The sequence below is a fragment of the Gymnogyps californianus genome, chromosome 1, assembly GCF_018139145.2.
Source record: "Gymnogyps californianus isolate 813 chromosome 1, ASM1813914v2, whole genome shotgun sequence".
In the NCBI taxonomy this organism is placed as follows: Eukaryota; Metazoa; Chordata; class Aves; order Accipitriformes; family Cathartidae; genus Gymnogyps; species Gymnogyps californianus.
Window position 1 is genome coordinate 113,231,316 of NC_059471.1, and position 26,205 is coordinate 113,257,520.

Consider the following 26,205-nt stretch of genomic DNA (forward strand, 5'->3'; position numbering starts at 1 on the left):
GAAGAAATGGTCCTTGGAGCATCTCCCTTACGGAGACACAAAGGGCATACGCTCTGGTTATGCTTTCAGTGACATGTCATATGTACTGCAGACAGCAGAGACATTTTTTGTTTTAGGGAAAACAAGATAACAATTTACCAGGCAAGAAGATATTAACTACCATATAACAAGAAAATGTTTTTTTTCCCCCTCCTTTATATTTAATTAAGCTAATTTAAAACCTAAGCTGTAAGGGCCATTGACTATGTTGTTATATTAAAAAAATAAATAAATTTTAAAAATCAAAACTGGATTTTGCTAGATATATAGTCTACAGAAACAAGTGAAATTAAATCTACACGAATGACAAACACCAAATCTAAATGAGACTTTTAGGTCTCTAAGAAGTTCCATAGCAATAAAAGGCAATTCAGGGCCTTGCAAACTAGTTCAGCACAGCAGGAAATTAAATTTTACTTTGTTATTGGATTTTTGTATAAAAAGTGTCAGAATGTTCAAGCCTGCTAGAAACGTTACATGGAAAGTAGATGTAGCAATGCAAAGTGAGATTCATGCAGCTTAACTGCACAGCATGGACCTGCTTACCTGCTATATTCTGAGGTCTGCTCTCATAATTCAAGATAAACAAGGGTTCATGTGTATATTTGATCCTCAGCTGATGCAAAGTGGAATAGCTCTGCTAGCTTCTGTCACACTATGATGATGTTTATAATCAAAGAATTACGACTCTATGCTTTTTACAACCTAGCGCTTTTAAATAGTAAATATGCTAGAAGTCTCTTTAAAAAAGAAACTGCTTAGATAAGCCCACAGGCAATCAAAATACGAGAGCAACAGAAGTGATGTTGCAATAAGGATTTTCACAGATTTCCATATCAATAAAATACTCATTTTGTAGTTGTTTCCTTTTTATAATTGTTTTACATGAATACTCAAGCAAATTAGTTTATTCACAGGAATTCCAAGGAAACTTTATTACTTTCATCAAATACTAGGCAATTTTCACAGGCTGTTTTAAACATCTGAATGTGAGTATTTTTATCAGAAAGCTGAGGTACCTGCTTATATGATAAGAAAAAAAGACAGTTCCTTGCACCGAATTCATCCGGCAGCACATCTCTCACACTGATTTTCAAACAAAGAGCTTGAAAGGCAAACATTGTCATACCAGTTACTCACATAGAAATTTAAGCATAGAAACATTGAAAAGCAAGAGTTCTGCTTAACTTTCTCAGTTTCATCACTGTCTCGACTTTGTCTCCACCACACCAAAGTAACTCCTGCTGCTCTCCTTGCTACTACATACCTCAGTCTTCCCCTGGGAGCTCTCTGGGGCAGGAACCATTCGCCCCTTGCACAGCTATAGCACAGGGCTTTCTACTTCTGGACTTTGCAGTAGCACAGCAGGACCCTGAAGCCTTCTGGAAGCTAATGTAGTCGAGAAAAACAGCAAAAACAAACACATAAAAAGCATACAAACAAACAGAAACGCAAGGTCTGCTTGGGAAATATTTAGTGTGATATTTTAGATTTATCTCATCTTTCAAATTTGCACTAGGGAAATCAAACATTTCTTCCTGATTCCATGTGTTTTATCCAGCTAGCTTGAATCACTTTTTTTGTGAATCATTTCAGTAAAACTTGAATTTGCAGCAAACCACCTTGTGGACACTCTGGATTTTCACATAACTGTGAGTGTAGATTTGGAGATTTTCTGATTTTCTCTCATCTGGGATGATGTATTGTTGGCAAATTGGAACAGGGAGTATAGTCTGTGTTCCTTCCAGACCTTCTTACGTCCTTTCTCCCAGCAAATCTCAGGTGGCACTGTGTCCCAGTGAAAAAACACAATCTATCTGGGTGGTGGCTCAATACAGAAACTTTCAGGACATTTGAACAAGAGAAAAAGGAAAGATCATGCTTTGGGCACTTTCAAAACCTTCAAGTAAGCAAACATCACAACTTTTCCTTCCTCAAATATCAAAGTGAGCAAAATATTGAATTATATGCACTCCTATTTTCCCAGGACGTTTTAAAAACATTTATTCCATAATAGGAATAAAATTTTCCAAACGTAATTAAGGATTGAAACTCCATGCTGTGAACGACAGAAATGAATGACAGGCATCTTTCAACCACAATGACAGATAATCTGTGCAATAATTTAGAATAACAAATATGCCAAGAAAATCATGATCTGCTCAACTGACATTGATAATCAGAAAGAGAAGGAAAGATTGGAGAATGCATTATTTTCCGTAAATCATTTGCTTAGCTCCAGTGAGAAAAGAGACATAACCATCACAGTGACCCTCTTGCATTGTGGTTCATGGATGACAGTTGCCGTCATGCAGTATGCCGGAGCAGTAAAGAGTTTGCCTAACGTTCATGTTACACTATTAAAAGAGTAAAACTAATAAATATTTATTATAATAAGCAGTATCTAGTAATATTATTATAATAAATACAACACAATGAAGTCATCAGCTCGGCCACTTTAAAAAGTTCAGTTCACAGTGGAAAATCATCCATGCCACAAAGTTTCTCTCTCCCTTGCTTTTTTAGGAGATTTTTTAATAGTATTCTCTCAACGATATACAAAATTTTCAGTTCATATAGTTGCATGTACCTGAACTGAAGAATATTAGTTGGATATAACAGAGCAATTTGGAGTCCTGCTGCCTTTTTGCTTCCCCATATCTTCTGGTAAAAAGTCTTTATTCAGCTGACTTATTTATTCAGCACTTTTCAATTGCTTTGAAACAATGAAGTTTCTTTACATTTTGCTTCCAATTCTAGCAACATAAAAAACACTGAGATGATCATAAACTTTGAATTAAGTATTGATTACTATTGACATAAGGGAAGAAAGGCTAAATTTCATTTGCAGTAGCAAAAATTATCAAGGAAAAAAAAAGAAAAAAGATGATTTCCCAAAAGCCAAAAACCATTTAAGCTGCTGTTGATCTTATTGTCAAAGATTAATGAACAATGACAGTCTAAGAAAGCAAAAAAGCTAACATTAGCAAAAATCAGATTATTCTATGGACTTTCTTTCATCCTCAATTGCTAATGGATGTTGTGGGTGCTGAAGGTCACTCTAACCTTATGTAAAAATGTTTAACTAACATTAGCCTAGGATTATGGTATATTTTCCGCAGTCCTTTTTGTAACTGGATTATGTCTTTTTTTTATAGTTTCGAAAACAAGGCAAGGAACAGATATTAGAGAATAGCTGTGACAAAGTGATCAGCTGTTGATAGGAGGAACTACAACAGATTAAAAAAAAGGAGTATTAAAACACACAAAAGACCATTGAGATCTTTCCATACAGGAACATTTTATATACCAACTGTGAATAAAGTATCCTGGTTAAAGGACAGAATTTTTCTGTGCTTGAATGTCTGTGAGATTTACTGCAGGACTCGCATTTTAAAATAACAATAGTAGAAATGCCTTCTGTAAAGACAGAGTTTCCTCAATAACATGTTGCTGCTCATCTTCCTTTTTGCATTAATGGTAAGCTACACCTACTTTCTTTAATAGTAACTTTAAATGGAAGCTAGTGCTCTACTTGCTCCTGAGCTATATGTCTGCCTGAGAATGAAAGGTAAAGCGGCTGCAACTTTGGATACTGTATTTTTCTCCAATGACATTTCCATAACTCTTTACAAATTATTATTCAGGAATATCTGGACTAATTTCTAATCTCTTCCTTCCTCCTCAAGGCTACCCTTGAATCGTTTAAGTCCAATGATAATTTCACACTGGAGTATGATGCTATGTCATACCTTTAGCGTGAAGTAGGGACCTTTACAAGAGTGCTGCTTCTGACAGTGCTAAATTGCACAGTTGATCCTCACTGCACGAACTGCTACCCTTTCCTCCTGCGTTTCCTGTTATCCTTTTCTACTGCATCCCATGAGTTACTTCAAAGTATCTTAGAAGCTGTCTTCAAGCTGTCTTCAAAATGAGATACTGGATGGTATCTTGATGTGCCTCCACGGTGGAAAGGGACATTACCATGCCTTTTTTCCACTAAGTTTCTGCTCAAAGGAAACATCTCCTTTAGCTTCTTCTCAAAGCAGCTCTTACAAGGCATAAAGACTGCATATACTTTAACAGCACCAGCAATGGGTGAACATACATTAAGGGAGAGAAACTCAGGTGAAGACCATAAAATTTAGGCTGCAATTCTTTATACTTCTGGACTTCAGTGAAGTAAAAAAAAACCATAATAATTTTTTTTTGCATGCAAAATTTTCTGCATTCTACCCCAGAATATGGTATGCAAAACTATTTTTCTATTTTAGTGTACCCTCTTTCACAAGTTCTATATTCCAGTGTTTGGTCTTCCAGTATACTCTAAAGAAAAGTAAAATGGATATGGCTTACTTTTCTTTTTCCTTTTTGTAAAAAGACAATTACCCATGCAAAATTCAACAAAATAAATAATATTAATTAAAGACAGTGTAATGGAAGTTCTGCTTCATTATATTTGTAATAAATCATTATACTATAAAAATGAGGAAAAGCAAATTACATTTTAAAAAATCAGGAAAATTAAGACACCAGTGATTTTAGTCAATTTTTCAACTTTTCATGCCACTTTTAGACAATTCAAACTGTCAAGAATATCCCAATAAAGAAAACCTAAAATGGCAAATTACCTTTTAAGATGAAATCTTATTACTAAGAAACTGTCATCACAAAATATTACTGTCTGTTGTATTAAAAATTAATTAAGAAATGATTCATTTGTTGCAAGAGTAACACATGGTCAAAATCCACAATCAAATATAGCTTTAATTTATTACAGTTGAAATTAAATATTTAGATTATATGATGGAATAAATAATGCTGGTGAATTCTTAACTGTATGCAATTATATGTTCAATTCTACCTTAAAACAGCTAAGAGGAATCAAAATCTTCAATATTAATCTAATTAAAAGCTTTTTATAAAATGATTAGCTGACCACAGATTTTAGCTTCAATTTCTCTGTCTTTTGGGGAAAAAAAAATATACACAGTTTGAACTTGTGTATGAGTATATAGGCACACAGATATTCATATCTGTTTTCTTTTGCCTGTTTTGAGCTCTCCTTGGTGAAGGGACATTAGCATCAGAGTAAGTTGATTTTGATTATTCTTTAATGTATTTCAGACAGTAATATTGCACAGTTCAAAACATCATTTGCTCTCCCAACGTTCTCTGTGCTACACATATCCATGAGAAGTAGAAACTCCAATAATGCTCAATATCACAGCTCCATTTAATGACTATCCTTTTTTGAGATCTCACTTAGATTTATTTGACATGAGTCTAAAAGGCTATGTTCATTAATTCCCAACACAACGGGAGGATTAACTTCTATTTGCTGATTTGTATGGATATATAACAGAAGACTGTAGAGGTAATGTAGATGTTGACCTGGTTATATCTTCAGCTATTACAGCTCAGACATGAATTGTAACAGAAAAACCCCAAACAAACAAACAAACAGGTCTGAAGCATTACTGACACTGCATAAAATGGAATTGTATTTTATAAGCAAATACCTCAATAAGTATTTAGCAAGAGTTTTCAATCAATAATAATTGTTAAAATGTTGAGCCCTTGAAATCATCTAGGCTCTCCACAAATGATATGTCCTTCCTATTCCACACACAAGGGAAAAGAAAATTAATGGAAAGCATTTATAACTATATAAGCTAGTTTGCAGATTAAAGACTTTTTAAATAATGGATACCTAAAATAAGGCATGAGGAGGTCTGCAGCTCTGTAATTGATTCAGTAACTTGGTTTAGTGAAATAGAAGAATTTTTAAAACATTTGGCTAAATTTAAATATTAAAACAGCCACAGGGTAAACCAAACTATTCAGAATTAATATAAAGAGCACAATTCGGAGAGGTGCTTTTTCTTATTAACAGCAGTCTATTTCGGCTAGTTTCCTGTACATTATACAAGAGGATTGAAACCAAGAGAAGCAGTCCCTGACACCTCTCAGCTGCTGCCACTTGCTCTTATGACCTTTCTGTCCCCCCCTTCTCATTTCAGCAGAAGTGTCTGGGTGGCCATGTGGTAAAGTGCGTGCAAGTTAAAACTAGCCTGGGAATAAATAAAAAGAAAGAAATAAAAATCCAGAATTGGTCTTTTCAGTAGTGACTAGTACTAGCTGAAGGTGCATGAAAACATTCTGCATCCTTTACAGCTTCTTTTTTTTATTTGTTTGTTTGTTTTGGTATGTTCTTCTCATTGTTCTGTTAAATGCTTAAATCCTGATTTAAGCAAATAAGTAGCTGACAATTTATAAAAATCACTCGTTCGTAAAAGCTGCACTGAAATCATACACTAGGATTCCAAATTTAAATATTACTAAAAAAACAAACAAAACTTAACAAGAAAGTTTCTCACACAATTTTGATGCCTGCGCAAAATGACCAGTAATTTTTTCTATTACCTAAACAGGAAGCGAACAGAATATAAATTAGGACTTATTGCAGAGTTGCAGCTGATCAGTACTTCTTCAAACCTAACCAAGCAGTGCAAACTAAACAAACCACCCATTCCTAGTACTCAGCCCTTTCTTACCTTCTGAGTCAGAGAACAGTTGAAGATGTATATTTCAATCGAAAAAAAACCAAATCAAAATATTCAACTAAATACAGAGTGGGATCTGCCTATGAATTAAAATGCAAGTTTCCGATTATTTATTTTAAAGCACTAGTAGTTTTCAGACATACAGGTGAACTGATGTGAGGGCTACACACAGGTAAAATATCTGGCGTGTGGATGCGTATCTAAAGATCTTAAGATAAACCTAGAAATCAGTTACCATAAATGTAATAGTTGCAGTGCTAATTTTCATTACACAATATTAAGCAGAAGAATTATGTGTATGAAAGGATAATTTTCTTTGTATACATTAAGATGAGATGTCTTCAGTGATCTTTTAAACTAATTGATGGGATAATTCTTTGCCCCTTGGGAAATAAGGTTTCATTTTTTAGTCATTTAATTGATCCTCCTCTCAGTCTGTCTAGTATAAAATTACCTAAAACTTGAATTCATTGAAGATACACCGGTGTGAGAATGGTGGAAATGAGACCGCTTTCATTCCTTTTAGCAACTATACAGCCAGGTAGAAGTTTATGAATAAACATGGATGCAGAAATGTTCAGATCATGCTAACACTACAGATGTGAATTTTTTAAAACCCAGTGGCACAAATTATAATAAAGGGGCGCACCTGCCGCTGATAGCATAATACAGGGTCTTTTCGCTGTTTGTGCAGCAATTAAATCTCCAACTATTTAACTCTTCTCCAGCAATAAGACCCCAAAGACATCAGTTTGTATAGCTGTTCTCTGTATATAATGGCAACTTGGTTTAAGTACCTCTTGTTCATTTTGTAAAGAAGGTAGTGTACTTCACTTCAGTCTTTCTATAAGCTCTTGCTAAAACTGTGGGCTCCCAGGAAGGAAAGCGAGGATTTTGCAGAATAATCTTACCTTGAGAAAATGGTTTCTTTTTAATTTAGATTAGAAACTCCTTCTTTTTTTGAACATGAAGGACATGAAATAAACGTATAACATGTAATGTTTCAAAGCAAAACAATGAATCGTACATGGGTTTAATGCTTTCTGAATTATTTAAAATTATCTCAGAAACTTACCATATGATAACAGTACCACAATCACTAGCTACTGAAAATTCAGTCAACATCAGGTTGTCTTCAAACAGACCAACGTTTTGCACCCAGAATAAATATTTCTACTTAATGTTTAAATTATCTTCTGCGACTAAGTAAAGTACAAAGCTGTATCTCTGGTTAAACATTATAATATAGTTCCTAGGAATTTAAGTCACAGTTATATACCGTATTAACTTAGAAGTTATGTTCTAAAATAAAGTCATTCATATTCAACTTTTTGTTTGTATTTAACTAAATGCGTAGCTCCAGTGTTTAGTGGTGAACATGCTCTGTGGAATAGCCATGAGATGACAATCGGTTGATCACATGCAATATTGCATTTATCTTTTTTTTGACCTTTGCAACTAAAGTCTTCTCAAATGGAGGTGCCGCTAGACTGGTGAAACAGCAGTTCATATACAGTTTTCCTCCTTTAAAACTGAATTACTACAGAACTTTAATTATATTGTAGTACTGGGGGAAGAGGGGATAGTTAGTCCTCAAAGATAATTTTCTTTATCTTTCTATACAAGTACAAATACATATCTTCTTGGAGACAAGAGAGAATAGATGGATTTGAGAAGCACTCCTCTGATCTGGCCATAGTGCATCAGAAATTGCATCCAAGCAGGAGGGAACAGTTTGAAACTAGAGTCTTGCTGTGCACAGGCATTCTGGAGAAAAGAGGAAATAACATGATGTGAGAGACTGTCTGAATGAGGGTGCTGAGAAGAGACTTACAGCTCTAGATTGGCAGTTCAAAATCAGCCCCCACGAAACCTGTTACCTTGAATGACTAGATTCTGTAACCTTGGTGGAACTCTTTCAGAGGACCTCACCACAGCAGAAAAAGGTGGTCTCCGTTGTCGTCCCTGTGGGAGGCAGGCTACAGAGGACAGGACTTGGCTGCTCAGGGAAAGAGAAGGAAAAGAGGTTGATGATACATGTAGCAGAATGCAGATGCTCTGGGATAGTGCTACCATGGTCCTACTTTTGCTTCTTTTTATTTTGACCCCAGTTTGTTTCCCGCCCCCAATCAAGGGTTATACCTGAGATTAAAAACAGGGATGGTTCTGAGGGAGGATGGTGAACTCCACTGTCCATGACAACTGTGAGGATCGCATGGATGTTGGCAACCAGTTCAGTATTGGGTTCTGGCACCAAACATCTGAGTGGACAACTTAGAGCTCAGCAACAAGTGGATGGCCTAGCTCTGACATGAGAGGTGAAGGCTCTGAGGTGGGAAGAGATTTGGAATGGATAATTAGAAAGCAAATTACCCACAGGAAGCACGGCTTGATTAGAACCAGACTGTAGTCAAGCCTTGGAGTGGGTGAGAGGAGGGCTGGGAGGGTCTCTGACTAGAACCTGTAAAGGTGAAAAGGAGACTTTGAAAAGGGTGACAGGTGACTAAAAGGATTAAGTAATTCTGCAGAGCTGTTAAGAGGGGCTTGAGCCTTTTTGGAGTGGCTGGAAACCTCAGGGAACTGCTATCAGGAAGGACAGGGGCAGCTGTTAGGAGTTACTGACCCACCCAGGCACCTTCGTCCAGAACCTTGCTTGGGAAGTGGGCTACGTGCTGCCCCCTCCCACATCCTCATTTGCTGTCAGAAATGCAGTAACTGCCACATAATGAAGCCCTTGCTGCTATTCCTTTAAAATTTGGTTTCTTAAACATTTACACGAGTAGGAAGTAGATTCATTATATCACTTTAACAACTTGTCTCCAAACAAATAAAGACTTAGTATCACAAATCCAATGTTTTCTAAAATCATCATCCTCTTAATTGTCAAGGGCAGGAAGTAATTGTCACAATGATTCATCAAACTCATTTCATTTCCTTTAGGGAATATTTAGGTGCTAGTGAGTTAAGTGATAAGGAATATATGTTGATATTGTGGAAAGGTGAGATGCAAAGATTTGAGGCAGCTATTTAAAATCTGTGTGCTGGCCAGCACCTGTGTTATAGGCATATTTCAAAGCAACAATAAGTGAAATAAGATTTATTAGATTTTGTTGTTAGTGGTATTAGGTTTAGGGTTTACGTATGTGTGTCTGTGTAAGACAGAAAGAGTCCTTGCCAATAACAGGCTGGGAAAAGAACCATGTCTTCTGGCACTTGTCTGCCAATACAGATTACAGCTAGCTTTTTAAGGGTATAGTAGCCTGCAAATCCAAGAGTGACATTTTAGCCTCAGAAGCAAAATTTCACGCATTCATATACACATATGTAATCACACGAACGAGAATGTTTTATCTACTTGCTAGTGTCCTCTCATTGACTTCATTTCATTTACAGTTGAAAATTGAAAAATATGGTAAGGAAAAAAGCATACCTGCATTTTTAGTGTGTTTCTATCATGCTTAGTACAAGGCTCATAGAAACACATTTTTCTCAAACAAAGATAATACTGTGGACATTTAAGGCAACCCAACTGTGTTTAATATTATTCAGGATCTAGTATGTAGTGTATAAATATTGACTATCCATTGGATATGCATATTGAATGATCAAATTATCATAGAACTTGATATTTTAAAAGGAATGGAAAATATGAATATAAGAAAGAAGGAAAACAGACACTGAAAGAAAAGAAGTGAAAGAGGAAAGTGGAAAAACTGATAGAAAAGATTAGGAGAACCTTAAGGTGTGAGAAACAAAATCTGCTTCCAATAAGAAAATCATGCTTTGTACTTTGGTGGTGTATTGATTTTCAAACCTCATTCCCAACAGAAAATTATTCTGATGAAGTTTATCTGTTCTACTCATTGCATAAGCTGTTGCCTCTCCTTCTTAAAATAAATGGAAAACATGTTGTTGCTGACCATGAAAATATATTCTTCAAAAGATTAATCAAGCTGGTGGTTTTAGAAATCTAATTGCATCATTTCTCCCATCCATATTTCTAGTCTTTTCTCTGGAACCATTTCAATGATGCCTTTCTCTCGTCTACCTCCATTTTTCCCCCCAAAAAACTGAAGCAATGGAAAACAAAAAATAAACAATTTTATCATCATCTTCTTCCTCTCACTTCATAAACATGCCTTACACAGTTCTTCTGGGTTTTTTTCCTCATTAATTAATTGCCACAAAGTTGGCTTTTTTTTTTTTCACTTTCCTGTAAATAGGGAAAAAACCACACTTGTGTTACTGCAAGACACCATCACTGCTGAAGTGTTTCTGGAAGTACAGCCTGCACTGAGTTAAACCTGCAGCAGAATTCCCCTGGGAACAGGCTGCTGTCTAGAATTAATAAAAGCTCAGCCCCTATTCTGTGGTCTACTACAACCTTATTCAGGAGTAACATTTTTAATTACTCTTCACTATTTTGAAGCCTGAATCCAAGTCCATCTGAGCCAAATGGAATATTTCCTTTTATTCACTGGGCTTTAGCTCAGAAGAAGAAAGTTCCTTTTCAACACTGAATTTCAGGCTCTCTCAATACATTTTTCCAATACCAATGGCTTTTATATTTTCAAAAGACATCCAGCAGTTTCTTCTGCTAATGCTGCTCCAGCAGAATTGCCTTTGACATGTCATCTTAAGGTACATATTGGAAATAGAAGAACTGGTAAACAAAGCCACAGTAAAACTGCTTGATAGCATAAAATCTGCACTAAGCTGTACATTTTATACCAAGAAGCTTTACTATGGGAGTTGCAGCTCTCCGACTAATTCAATTTGTGAGCATAATACTGAATATTAACATGAAGCTAAAGCATTGTTCTGGTGCATGCTATAGCTGTACAGTTCAAAAAGCTTCAAAATATTCAAGTGAAACCAAATCAAACTGTCATTTTAGAAGGTATAGCTGAATAATATCCATAATGAAATGAACTATATTCAATAAAAAGCACCCTTATTTCTCTATTGTCAAGATAGAAATTAACTTGAGGGAAGTGAGCAATAGTATTTATATGCAGCTGTAGTAGTGATTTTACTTTACATTTGCATATTAAAACTTGCATTCCAGCAAAGCAAATGACTTTGATAAATTGCCTTACACATAATTATTGAATATTCTTATGCATTTTACAAGAATTCATACAACTTTTAACATAAATCTGGAATTTCACACAAGGATAATTTTTATGTCCTTTAATTTTTTTAAGCATTTTTCTTTTCTCAGAGAGAATTATTAATAAATCTTGTCATATGCTTTTAAATTAAAAAGTGTACAAAATTAAAATTTGGTTAACTTTTTTTCAGTCTGTTGCTCTTTTTCACTCTTGACTGATATGCCTTCAAAAATTGTTTGATTTTATACATTTTCAAGAACAGTGATTCCTGAAAAGATCTGAAGTAGCACTATTTTCCAATCCTAGATTTGTAGTACTTTTTCTTGCCTTGTACACTGAAAGTTTATGTTCTATACTATTTTTCAGACTAGCCATGTACAGAGCCATGTTATGACAGTATTTCTGGTATCACCACACAAACTTTATTCCATATTATTTGCTATTTCTGAGAATCCAAACCGAAAACTTGATCTATCTTCTTGACTTCTGCTAGATGAGGAAAAAAAAACACAGCAAAGGCCATTCATAAGTTCAAACCAAAGATATACTTGGTGCCACAGCCTGTCTCCACATACTTGAAACAGAGGCTCCCTTGCAGTCAAACTCCTCCAGACTGCATCTTCTTGCTTCGGAGTCCTCAGCTCTGGGCATTTTTGTTGCATTTCCCTTGATGGTCCTGAGCTCTTGCTTTGGAATTGACAGTGAATGATTTTCCCCCATTCACCTTTGCAATCCCTCTTATGATTTTATAAACCAAGGTGTCATATAGCTGCCTTCACATGATTTATATGGACTTTTTATCACATTTTCTGTCATTTTCTCTTTTCCAGCCAACAACATCCTAGTCAAAGTAGTCATCCCTCCTAGAGAAGCTGCTCCCTATCTTTGATCCTCCCCTTTGCCCTTTCTATTGTAGAAGCTCTGAATAGGGAAATCAGAACTACACAGAATGACCGAAATGTGGGGGCACCATGGATTTATGTAGTACCCTGTGGTGGGTTGACCCTGGCCGGATGCCAGGTGCCCACCAAAGCCGCTCCGTCGCTCCCCCTCCTCAACTGGACGGGGAGAAAATAAAACGAAAGGCTTGTAGGACGAGATAAGGACAGTTTAATAAAGCAGAAGCAAAGGTCGTGTGCAAAAGCAATGGAAAACAAAAGACTTTACTCCCTACTTCCCATCAGCAGGCGATGTTGGCCACTTCCTGGGAAGCAGGGCCTCAGTACGTGTAGTGGTTGCTCCGGAAGACAAACGCTTAATGACGAATGCCCCCCTCCTCCTCCTTCCTTAGCTTTTATTGCTGAGCAGACGTCATATGGTATGGAATATCCCTTTGGTCAGTTGGGTCAGCTGTCCTGGCTAGTCCCCTCCCAAGCTCTTGCCCACCCCCAGCCTACTGACCTTTTGGGGTGAGGGGGGCAAATGTCGGAGCGACAGCCTTGATGCTGGTGAGCACTGCTCAGCAGCAGCCAAAACACTGGTGTGTTCTCAACTCCTTTCTAGCTACAAGTACAAAGCCCAGCACTATAAGGGCTGCCGTGGGGAAAGCGAACTCCATCCCAGTCAGACCCAATATAATCTCCACCCCTTATTCCATACCATTTGTGTCATGCTCAGGTTTCACATAGTTTAATGCCTTTCTAGATCTTCTCACCAGCCCATTGTATTTAATTCTCATTACTGAAATCCCTTCTTAACACTTAGAACTTATGCTACATTCCTAAACCAGCTTTATACCCACATACAGGTTTAGACATTCTCATTAACTGCTATCCCCCGTCCCTTAACAAATAGATACTATTCTCCCGTTCCATGGGCTTCCTGTACTCCTCCAAATGTGTGTAAGAAGAGGCTATGACTTGGGCCCGTCTGTCAAGTTGGGTGCTCAGGACAGGAGAAGCAGCGTATTCAATAGCTGGTCTCCAACACCCAACAAAAAAACCCTTCTGAAGCATCTCGAACCTCCTTCATATGCTGCTAGTAACTCTCGTTCAGTTGGGGTATAGTGGGCTTCTGATCCTCGATACCCCCGGCTGCAAAACCCTTATGGTCAATGTCGGGTTCCTCCTGATGTTTTCTGCCAGAGGCTCCGGGTGAGACTATGCTCCCCAGCTGCAGCGTAGAGTACATTTTGCACATCCGGTCCTGTCCGGACGGTCCCAAGAGCTACCGCCCGAGCTATCTCCTGTTTGAACTGCTCAAAGGCTTGTGGTTGCTCAAGGCCCCACTAAAACGAGTTCTTCTTTTGGATTACTCAGTTGAGAGGGTACACTCTAACACACTGTTAGAGTGTATCATTTCCCTTTGTTGAAACATTTACTGCACTCAATCTTCTCTGCAGAGCTGTAGAACTATTTATTAGTTTATGTATTGCTATTAACTGAAAGCGAATTTGAGAAAAAATAAAGCAGTAAGACAGGTGGTTCTGGCAGTCTTTACATTTTTTTTTCCACTGCAACAGGAAATTAGGGAAGTCAATAAAAGAAATAAAAGCAGGGGATAACACGGTTAGGTAATGTGGTGGGTTAACCTTGGCTGGACACCAGGTGCCCACCCAGCCGCTCTATCATTCCCCTCCTCAGCAGGACAGCAGGGAAGAAACTGAGATGAAGAAGAAGGTCGTGGAAAGGGGCCGCGCAGGAGTATGGTGTGCAATGGTCCAGGAAGGAGGAAAGGCTGGGTGCTCTTTATTTTCTCGGGAGAGCAACAGGGGCAGACCAGGGCGGGCTCTTTTTCTGAAAGCAAGCAGCCTGTGGAAGAAGCAGACAGTGAAATGCTCCCAAGGAGCACAAGCAACAAGCACAGGGTATGTCCTCGAGCACGTGCTCGTCTGGGTGCTTTGTGTGTGAGCAGCGATTGCACGCGCACAGACGTGCGGACGAGGTGTGCTCCATTAGCAGTCATGCGGGCAGGCATCAGGCTTCACGCTCAGAAGTGCTTTCATGGGCAACACTTGTGGGAAGCCAGCAGAAGCATCTCTGAGCCAAAAGACCTGCAGGGCTGGTTTGGGCTGGGGAAGGGGCACGGGGACGCTCTGGAAAGCCCTGGCCAAGCCCAGCCCATTCATTCAGCTCACTTCCAGGCTGTGAATGCAGGGGCAGCAGAGGGTTGGAGGTGCCCCGCAAAGATCCTTTTGTGGCACGTGGCCGATGCGAGTGCGGATGGTCCCTTGGGCAGTGCGACTCGCTATTTCACTTCTCTCCGCTCTCTGCTCGCCACGGCGAGGACGTGCACAGGAACCGGCCCCAGCAGGAGGGTCTCCATCGCTGCCAACAGCAGTGGCACTCTGTCATGGCAGAGTTGCCCTCTGGAAAGCCCCAGGGGCCTTTGCTGGGCTCTGCAGGGGCCTTTGCAGGGCCCTAATTACCCTCCAGAGTGGCCCGGGGCCTTATCCGGGCTTTGCTGGGGCCCGCTGGAGGCCCCTGCTGCCCTCCGGAGGTCCCCCATTCTAACAAATCTAAGAGTCTAAACCAAATGCCTTTCAAGTACAAAAGGACTTCTGCAGCTATTTGGGAGGGTCGTATAGGCTACGTTTATTACGATCCACTGTTTGTGTGCTTTTTAGCCCCCGACACCCACATCTAGATCCTCTTCGTCTTCCTCCAAAATAGGCGAGAGACTGAAAAGGTAATAGCGAGGATCATTCCAGTTCTTGTTTTCCAGGTCGTCACCTGAAAGTTCTTTGACACAATTGGAGGGGATGAATCCTCTTCTGCCATCCGCCAGCTCTCCCACATACCAACCGTCCTCATCCACCTGTCCAAAGACGTACACGTGTTGTCCAGCAGTTAGAGGAAGCTCTAGCTCGGGCTGCTGACTGGGACCGTCAAAAGGATCGTAGCTGTATCGAGCTATGAATGTTCGAAGCTTTCCCAGTCGTGGTCGCAGAGCCTGCGGGATGACGGACAGTTTGTCTGCTACCGGTTCCTCTGTCTCACTTGCGGGGTCCTCCTCTGAAAGAAGGCAGGACCCGGGACTGTGCTCTGCCCAAGCTGACTCTGAGGGGCTCTGAAACCGGTTCTCCAGCCCAGTCGCCTGGGCTCGAAAGAGTTGCGTGGCTTCTTGGTGTTGCCTTTTTCCTTCTGCCTGAGCACGCTGCAAAAACTCATCTTCCTTTTCTTTCCTCCGCAGCGCTGACTTTGTCGCCTCGCCTTCCTTCTCCAGCTGTTGCCTTCTTTCGGCCATTTCTGTCATGGCTTTCAGTTTGCGCTCGGCATCTTCCAGTCGGGTTTGAAGACAGCTGATGGCTCGGGTGGCAGAATTTTGCTTCTCTGCCACTCGTGCCAGTTGCGCCTTCAGGTCAGCATTTTCAGCTTGAACCTTTTCTGCCCAGCGCATCTGCCGACGGAGGCGAGAATTTTCTTCCGCCAGTCTGGTGTTTTCACCCGCCATCTCCATAAGCTGCCCCTCTGACTCCTCGCACCTTTGTCTGAGGGTGCTCACGTAATACGAGTCTGCAGCCTGAAGGGCCTGGAGCTCCTCAGCCGCCTCCCGTGAGGCTTCATTCTGGTTGTCCTGTGCCAGCAAAGCTGGGGCAAGCTCTCTCCTTTCTCCAGCCCTCTGCTGAGGTAAGGCTTTTGTGCCCGGTTCCTCGGCGGGGCTTTGGATGGGCAGCGGCACTGGAGGATGCGTCAGGCGCTCGATGGTCTCCTGCAGACGCCTGCATGTTTCTTTCAGCTGCTCGGTGAGGGCAGCTAGCTTTGCACTTTTCTGCTGGAGCCTCTCTGCCTCCTTGCACCCTTCTGGAGAGCTGCCCTTTCTCAGGAGGCGGTTCTCCATCTCCAGGGCACCGCGGTGCCTCTCCAGGTCGCCCAGGGCACGCTGCAGGTGGGCCTTCTGCTCCAGCAGCCGGCTGCGTGCGCTGCCAGGAAGCACCAAGTCTTCCCGCGCGGGCTCTGGCACCTGGAGCAGAGCGTCCGCCACAGCCTGGCGTGTTGCCTGCTGCCCAGCGCTGTGGCTCTCGGGGGGTCTCTCCTGTAGTGCCAGCCGGAAAGAGCGAGGCTCGATGTGGCGGCTGGCCGCGGCCATGGCCTGGGGCCCATTTCCATCAGGGGAGCAAGAGCTCTGCGTCTCCTGATGGCCCCGGTGCCCAGGAGGGCCTTCAGGCCGGGCCCAGCGGCGCAGCTCGGGGGAGTGGAGACGCTCACCCTCCAGCTCGGCCCGCAGCACCTCCGGCTCCCGCCGGCGCTCCTGCTTCTGCGCAGGGCTGCCGGGGGCCTGCGCCGGGCCCCGGCGGGGCGAGGGGCAGCTGCGCGCCACAGGCCTCCAGCCCGCACCGTCCCGCCTCATGGCTGAAGGCACGGGGAGCAGGCTTTTGGCCACGGAACGCTGCTGCCAACAGTCACCAATGGTCGCCTTCCCTGGGTCCGCGAGGGGCGGCAGCCCCCTGACCCCGTGTCAGCTGCTGCCTGCCTTCACCGTGGAGGAGCAGAGACAGCGTCTGCTGTGGGCCAGAGGTGGGCGAGTGCGGCCTGATATGGGATGTGCGGGCCCCCTGCACACAATGGAGGGGTGGGGCAGTATGGCCTTATATGGTATATGTCCTGCCCCCCTCCCCCCCCGACAATGGAAGGGTGGGGCAGTATGGCCGTTGTGGTGGGTTGACCCTGGCTGGTTGCCAGGTGCCCACCCAGCTGCTCTATCACTCCCCTCCTCAGCAGGACAGGGCGGGGAAAAAATGAGATGAAAAAGAACTCGTGGGACGAGATAAAGGCAGTTTAATAAGAAAAAGCAAAGGCCGCGCACGGAAGCAATGGAAAACAAGCAGCTTTATTCCCTACTTCCCATCAGCAGGCAATGTGCAGCCAGTGCCTGGGAAGTAGGGCCTCAGTATGCGTAGCGGTTGCTCCGGAAGACAAACGCCTTAATGACGAATGCCTTCCCCTCCTCCTCCTCCTTTCTCTTAGCTTTTATTGCTGAGCAGATGGCATATGGTATGGAATATCCCTTTGGTCAGCTTGGGTCAGCTGTCCCGGCTATGTCCCCTCCCAAGCTCTTGCCCACCCCCAGCCTAGTGGCCTTTTGGGGTGAGGGGGGGAAATGTCGGGAAGACAGCCTTGATGCTGTGGGAGCACTGCTCAGCAGCAGCCAAAACACTGGTGTGTTATCAACTCCGTTCTAGCTACCAATACAGAGCGCAGCACTACGAGGGCTGCTATGGGGAAGATTAACTCCATCTCAGCTAGACCCAATACATACCCTAATGATGTCCTCGTTCGTCCTCTATTCCGTTAAATCCTAGAAACTCCTAGCATTTAGTGCGCTTTCTTGACCCTTACTGAGGGTGCACATTCATCCGCTAGCTTACCTGAGGGTTACTAAAGCTGCTACACAGCTTCTTCATTGTCACCTTTCCTTGTCCCAATCCCATTTAGAAAGTGGGCAGCAGCAGAACAGATAGTAGCTAGGTCTAGTACACAAAAACTAGATGTCATTCTGATGTGGCTGAATAACTACTTGCCTTTATGGGCAGAAATGTATGCCAAAGTACACAGTTCTTTGTATAAAGAACAACCTTTGAAAAACTGCCTCTGCTGTACCTGAACAAGGCACACTTCATATACCTCCATGAAGCTCAGCCAAAAATTCCTCACCAGAAACCATTTGCTCTTTCATGTATCTTCTCTACATCATGGAAATGCGTAAGAGTTGTGAAAATTTTGCAACAGTTGACAAGCCTGGACATGTCTTATTTTGATATTCTTCCCAACAGAGTGACAGTATCTCAAAGCTGAGCCAATATCCCAAATCTGGTATTAATCTCCGTTGTAAAAAATGAAACATTTATTTAGTTAGGAATTCAAGTAACTGGCCTATGTCATACTTAAGGAGACTTTACTGTCCTACATGTCTGAAATGGGGAAGGGAAAAAAAATACAATAATCAAATTTGTCCCCTGAATGTTCTGAAATGGTGATTGAGGTTTTGCACATACAGGCATTGCTTCTGATGAAAAGTCTTTAGGGTGAAGTTCCTGTTGTATATCATTGTAGATGTCTGCTTTTTTTGCCTTTTTTTTTTTTTTTTTAATTCCTCACGCTTCTATGTGTCAGCTGATATTTTTTTCTGTGGCCTAAGGATGTCAAGAACTAATTTGTTTCATTTTCAATATGACTACAAATCCTGTGTCTTAAATACACAAAGCATAAATGGATTCTATTGACAGGGTCTAAACACAGTAAGACAAATCTAGACAGGAATATAAATTAATAAATACAAGGGAGGAACATTTTCAGGGGCCTTTTTAAATAACAGATTCTTTTTTGAACTAAATGTCTCATACAACAGAATTATTTTGCTCTGAATGCAAACTAATCTGGGGGGTGGTTGGTTTTTTTATTATTAACTTGTTAACTTGATATTTATTTAAGCTTTGATTTTTTTTAGTTTTTGACTACATAGTGAAAACTGCTGCTGGTAGTAATTGTACATCCTTCCTTAGAGACCCCTAGAAACCTCTAACCTCTTCTCTCTTTACTGAATGTTAAAAAGTTGTTGTCAGTATGGTAACTGATTTGCATTTCAGACATCTGTTTAAAATAGTGTCAAAAATACAAAATTTTATGATGTCAAAAACATGAAACTCTTAGCCATTTTAGGGAGGAGGTATCATTTTCCATTGGAGGTCACATATAAATTAATCTTCTAAAGGATGACTTTTAAGTCTTGATCGTTGAAAATGATTTTTTTTTTTATTTAGGTTCTTTCATAGGCTTTGTCTAGCCCAACCTGACAAATGTGTCCAATACACTAGTGCAAAAACTAGTGCATTCTCACACAAAATAAATGCTTAGGTCATGGTTCATCTTGCAACCAAAAGCATAAAAGAAGTTTTTTTCCAATAATAAATCATAATTCTAAGGCATAATTTTTCATGAATATGTGCACTCTGTAGAAGCTTTTTGCTTGCAGAATAATTTTTAAAATAATAAAAGTGAACTAGATGGTGATTGGTCAACTTTGCTGATTTATTTCTTCTATTTTTCTGAGAAACTGGTTTTCATTCTTCTTGCAAACTCTCCTATGAACGGCAATAAGCTATCCTGTATTGCTCATCAGACTTACTAACTTTTCCAACCGATAACTGGGAAAGTCCCCTCCCTTTTTAGAAGACCCATCTACTCTCTAACAAAACCAGTCAATGCAACAACCATTCTCTCCTCTATCATCAGAATACAGGAATAGCATTCTGCTTCAGAACATCCTGCCCAGGGCTCTTTTTTCCAATGATGGCAATAAATATATGCTTAGAAAAAAGCAAATTAGGGTATTCTCTAGGTATTATTATTATTATTATCATCATTAGGTGTTAGGTATTCTTCTCTTGTCCCCAACTACTTTCAGGTCAGCAGACTTGTTGAACCTGGTGAAGTTTATCTGTTTAGTTACTTGGGTAATGCCAGTTATTCTTTTCCTCTAATTCTAGTGGAAATCTGCCATACCAGTACTGTGTAATATCATCAAATGTATTAATACAGCGTTTGCATAAACTAGAAAGTTGCAGAACATAAGAAAGGTGCATTGCAGAGGAACAGCATGGACAAGGCACTGGTAATATGCTGAACTGGTCAAATATGTCTAATTATATTGTTGTATATAGTCTAATAGCACACATATAGTCTTAATTTTGGCAAACAAATCAGTTCTGTGTAGAAGAACAGTGACAAGAATAAAAAAAATGCAATGGATGTTGACCTCTGGCTTATAATAGGAGTATTGAATTTTTGTTATTTTGAATTAGTTAAGGTGCCTGTGGACAAAAACAGCACAGGCATGGATGTCAGAACTCTCCTATGAAGCAATTTAGAGAAGTCTACAAATTATTTTAAGCAATGTTAATTTTGAATAGAAATGGATACAGATTTCAAGCACAATTTTTTATGTAAAAAATGGCTTTCATCATAGGTGGACTTTTTCCATAAAAGGTGGAAGTATTTATTTTACCTCATAAGAAATCATTGTGTTTTCTTCAGCTGCAGCATCATGGAAGTTATAATTCAAGATTTACTGCTCCGGCTGAACAGTGTATGTCTCACAAAGTCTGCCAAATGTTGGTGTTTCAATGATGTGAGAAAAGTTTCAATTTCTGAATATCAAAAACAATCCTAAATTCTGACATGAGAATTTTCAATGTTTCTAAATGTTATTTCTTTAGAAATGAACAGTTTTTATGTTCTGACTAGAGGTGACAAAAAGTAGCAATTGTATGCAGGACAGGTACAGCTTTGATTGGAAACCGTGTCCAAATTACACAGAACCAATTTTTTAAGCTTCATTATAATCTCAGGAACTCAGATCTCATTCCCTCTACTGAACTTTCCAAGAACAGTGCTCGTAAGACACAGTTGTCATAGGACCTGTATTCTGAATAGCTACCCACTGGGAAATACATCGTCGTCTTCTACTAATGCAGGGAATTTTCCTGTGCAAAGAACTTAATCACTAATTTATTGTAAATGCCCTAGACATTATGGGCTTTCACACAAATGCTAATGAATGTGTGTGTCATAAGAATGAAAAGAAAACTGAGCCTCCTTATAAAAGAACGACAGGATTCACATGTACCATCCTCCTCTCAGACAATCAAGCACTGCTCCCGCAAAGTAGCTATATTAAAGGCTTCTCATATTAGCTGTGTCACCAGAGGGCAAGGTTTACATGGGCTCGTAATTCTGTAGAAAGACTTTTCTTAAACAGGGTGAAAGCATATTTGGAATCAACACCCACAAAACAGCAGCGTGATGAAGGAAGGAAAGGAGAGAGGTGGTTTGCTGTCAGTGCTTTCACCATTTCTTGTGGAGGCGGGGCAGAGCTGCTGACAAGCCCCCCTGTTTCTGGGACAGGCATCAAACCCATGGGGAGGAGAGCATAGCGCTGGAGCAGAGGGTTGGCCCCTCTCCACAGCTGAGGAAATACAGTTACCTCAGAAAAGGGAAGAAGAGACTAATTAGTGTATCAGCACTACCCCCCAAAAAGGGGCACATTTTTGCCTACTGTAGTGACATTTCTCTCTCAGCATCTTGGACACTATTTCTCATGGTTATCTTCATGGGCGGCACTAATCTACAAACTCAAACTCAAGTTTTTCAGCAAACTTCCCCTTCAAGAGATATAATACCCCTTACCTATTAATTTCTTGCTTTGAATATGTATAATTCTTGTCTCCTTTATGCTGACTCCTTTGTAGTCAATGCTATTTATGCAATGTATATGTTTATGCAAAGGAGAAGAAAGTACTTTTGCACAGAATAAAGTGGACTTAATGAAACGTAAATCAAAACCACAAAGATAAAGCACAGTTCAGATCTTTCTACAGAAATATGGAGGGCAGAAGCACAATGATGGCAGGGTTTATTGCTGTTTTTTTCTCTGTGACTAATACCTTATTGTTGTAACATGAGTATGAGCTAGGGTAGTGCAAAGAAGTCAACATTCAATGTCTGAATTTAGAGTACAATATTAAAATGAGGAAAAAAAAATCAAGTAGTTTATAATTAGGATGAAGATGCGAGGTGTTTTTCCAGCTCTGCTTTTGAATAAGAAGGATGACACCTATGTGACCAGAGGAAGGGGGTAGGGGGGGAGAGAAAAAGGCTTATATTTACAAATTGTGTGCAACAACCAGATAATCATAAAATCATGGAATCATTTATGTTGGAAAAGGCCTTTAAGATCATCAAGTCCAACTGTTAACCTAACACTGTCAAGTCCACCACTAAACCATGTCCCTAAGCACCACATCTACACATCTTTTAAATACCTCCAGGGATGGTGACTCCACCACTTCCCTGGGCAGCCTGTTCCAGTGCTTGATAACCCTTTCGGTGAAGAAATTTTTCCTAATATCCAATCTAAACCTCCCCTGGCGCAACTTGAGGCCGTTTCCTCTCATCCTAAAGTAACTCTTCTTTTTTTCCCTACCCCGGGAGAGTTCCTGTAAATCCATTAATAGTCTGACCCATTTATGCCACAAGAATTATCTGTAGACCATACTTTATGGAAACAAGGAAAAGAAGAGCACAGCCTAACTAGAAAAAAGCAGAAGAACACATTGTTGAAGTCTCTATATTATTAACAAAATATATTACGTACAGCAGCTAGGCCACAGGTAAAGTTCCTGCCTTGCTTGCCTTCCACAAAGTCAAACATCTTATTGGAATGATTTTTCTCCAGTTGTTGTTGATCAGACATTTAACTGTGCATCCTGGAGGAAACTCTCATATTTTGACTTTCTTTTCATTTTAAAATCAGTAAGAAAAATAGGGATTTTTTTTTTTTAATGAACCCAGTGATTCCAATCTTTTCTAGGCTGTAGTATGACTGAACCCCAGTTCCTAAGATTAACTGCATAATAAATTTTTCAAGAAAATGATGATTTTTGTGGAAATCACAGTTCCATTCAAAAAGCAATCTGACAAAATCAGCTTTTGATGAGCTCTAAGCACCATTTCTTTTTGGCCTGCTGTTTCTTTGTTCCTCCCTACTGTCTGTTCTGTGAAACCATGCCTGAAAGCTGTAAGTGTAATACACTTACCAGTCATACAATTTTAAACAGAGTTGTGCTATCTAACAGCTTTGTGAACTTGGAGTGTGTCCATGACTCCTGAGATAAGCAGTGCAAGAGACCTACTGTACCCTTCTCTTTCTATGACTGTTACTTCTTATTAAGGTATATATTTGAAAAGAAAACTAATCCAATGTTATTTCTGATTATTTCTGATAGTAGTAACTCATATACCCAACTAGTAATTTACAGTTTTATTCTGTGGCATGTGAACAAAAATTTCTCTTCTTAAAAAGCATTTTTAACTTTTTTTCTCTTTTTTGACTAAAAACTATAAGTAACCAAACCAGTTTTGTCAATCATACTGCATTTTACCTGTCACAGAGGGTGAATTTAATTGCTTTAATTAAAGCTGGAAATCAAACACAGATCCGACCATATAAAGGGAAACAACACCATTGTTGTTAAAACTGACAAAGTGTGAAGGTCACAACTTACATATTAATATATTCTTCCATGTGACCTTCTGTTGTAAACAAAGAATATTAAATGCTGTTATTCATCTTCTGCTAATGAACATATATTACTCTGGAGTCTAATGAATAGATAAAACATCTTTGTTCATCAAATATTTATAAAAGTAATATTTTCTATGCTTACCAATTAAAAGGGTATTTTATTACAGATTTAGAGCACGCCAGCTTCAAAATCCTTGGAGAGTAGGTGCCTTAGAGTGCCAAGAAACGAAGACTGGTCTTCAGCTCATTATCTTCACATGGCTATTTTCAATAAACAAATATGAAAATGTAATAATAAAAATAATATTAGGCCAAGGGAATAACCAATAGGTTTACTTTTTCAATCCTTTTTCAATCACTAGTCTCACAATAACTGATGATTTCAGTGTTCTCTGAACATGTGTAAATAGTAACCTGCATCAATGCTATATGCAAAGAATTTGCTCCTACTGTCATCCTGGTAGAGCCATCATCCAAATAAACAATAACATACAATAATTTTGTTTGGTAACTAAGTACAAATAGGTATATACCTGTAAGTAGTGTTTAATATCATAAAGGCATACAATATAATGTCTACATGGTATATTTAAAAATATTCATATGCATACACGGCTTGTGTAGCCTGTCCTGCTCACCCTTTGTACCTGACAGAAGTTGAATGTCTTAGGGGCACAAGGGTTCACATCTCTACAGCAAGCTGAAACACTGATGGTAGGCTCTATCTATTCGTACATGCATATTAATACCAAATAAATGCAATTAATAGTCTGTGTGGATCTTCTTAGCTTTTGCAACTGTGTCAGCTTCAGTTTTTGGAGATGCCAGTAACTTATGCATAGATTTCAGCAACCAAATATTTTCTCTTCTGTTTTTGTTAGTTTGTATGAAAATAACCGTCACATAAATCACAATTTACTAATTCTTTAAAACTTTTAGATTACATAGAGCATAGAATATTTTCTATGTATGTGGAATAAATACTTTTCTTGGGAAGGGAAAGGCTAAAAATTCCCAAGCAACAAGCTTTTACAATTAGATTATCTTTAGCAAATGTCCAAGCAATAAATTTTGATAAACAACTGTTTAGACATTTTTCTTGTTTCTTTCTGGCATCATATGCTGGAAACTGCATTTTCATAACAAGCACATATCTGAAACACCCGAAACAGTCAACCTTAAGAATCTGTTAAAATTGACATATTGCTTTGGCTTTCTTGCATTAAGCTGGTAAGAGCAAACAAGGATTTATTGTGCAATTTACATGGGAAAAAAAGGTCAATTTTTTCTCCAATGCAGGATGCTGGTGCCCTCTGCTGTCAGTTTGCTGAGTATCATAGGCTTGCTTTTTTCCTCTCCAGTACCAGTCAAATTGCTTTCAAACTGCTACTACTGTTTCACAATTATGCTTGGAAGCTATGGTACAAATGTAAAAATAAGTGGTTTGTTTTTTCTTTTCAGCTTGTACTGCCTCTGTCAAGAAATAAATGTTCCAGATAAAGAGCTTCATAATTTATCTGCCCTCTGTAAATGGTTATCGAGCATTACATCCAAACATAATGCATAGCAAATAGCTAAATGCGCAGTCTGGAATTTTTCTGTGTGTCCTGAGGTTTGTCTGTAGCCTTAAGAAAGTAGTTGTTGGGGTGTGGGTTTGAAGCCTCTGTAAGGCCCTGTTCAAAACTTTCTCAATCTGCAATCCCGAGAAGTCAATGAAAGCATTTATAATGTCTTTAACATACTCTGGAGCTGCCTCAAAAGCCACTGCTGTCATGTGCTGCAAACTATAGGGTGTCTGTCTGCTCATCTGCTTACCCAGCTAAGGTTAAAATAAAAACCCTTAAAATTTCAGGGCAGCCCTGACGCTGGCTAACTCCTTGGGAGGACTGGTGTAAAGCAAAAGGAAATATGTGGGTAGGAGTGAATGAAAGGTTTCACTCAGAAGTCTTTAACTTAAGAGGAAATTGAAGTAAACTACCACATCTACATCAAAATGCAGAGGTAGTGTACAGGCCACAGCTGCTACCTCCATAACAGCTTCTCTCTGATAACAAGGCTGATTATACATGGTGCTCTGAAACGATGATGACGAATATTGCAAAGACTGCATATTCAGGTCCTGTTATCAGTAAAGTATGAAGAGTTAAGAAATAGGCACAAAGTTTTTGCTATTACTATCAAAGCAGCACATTACATCTGGTAACCGTTTGTCTGTAATACTGAGTTTTTCAATGACCTGAAAGTGCAGCTAATTTCATTCTTGAAGTAAATTATGCATAAGTGTGTGAATCAACAGCATGACCTAAGTCCAGGAGTGCGGGTTTAAATTCTAGCCCAGGCACATAATGGATGCAGATTTTTGAAAAATGGAGGAGATTGGCAGAGGAGATTGCTCCCCTATGAAATGCAGAACTATTACTCAAATAAGAGTTTTTATTAGTTACTGTTCACTGGGTGGCGTTGTC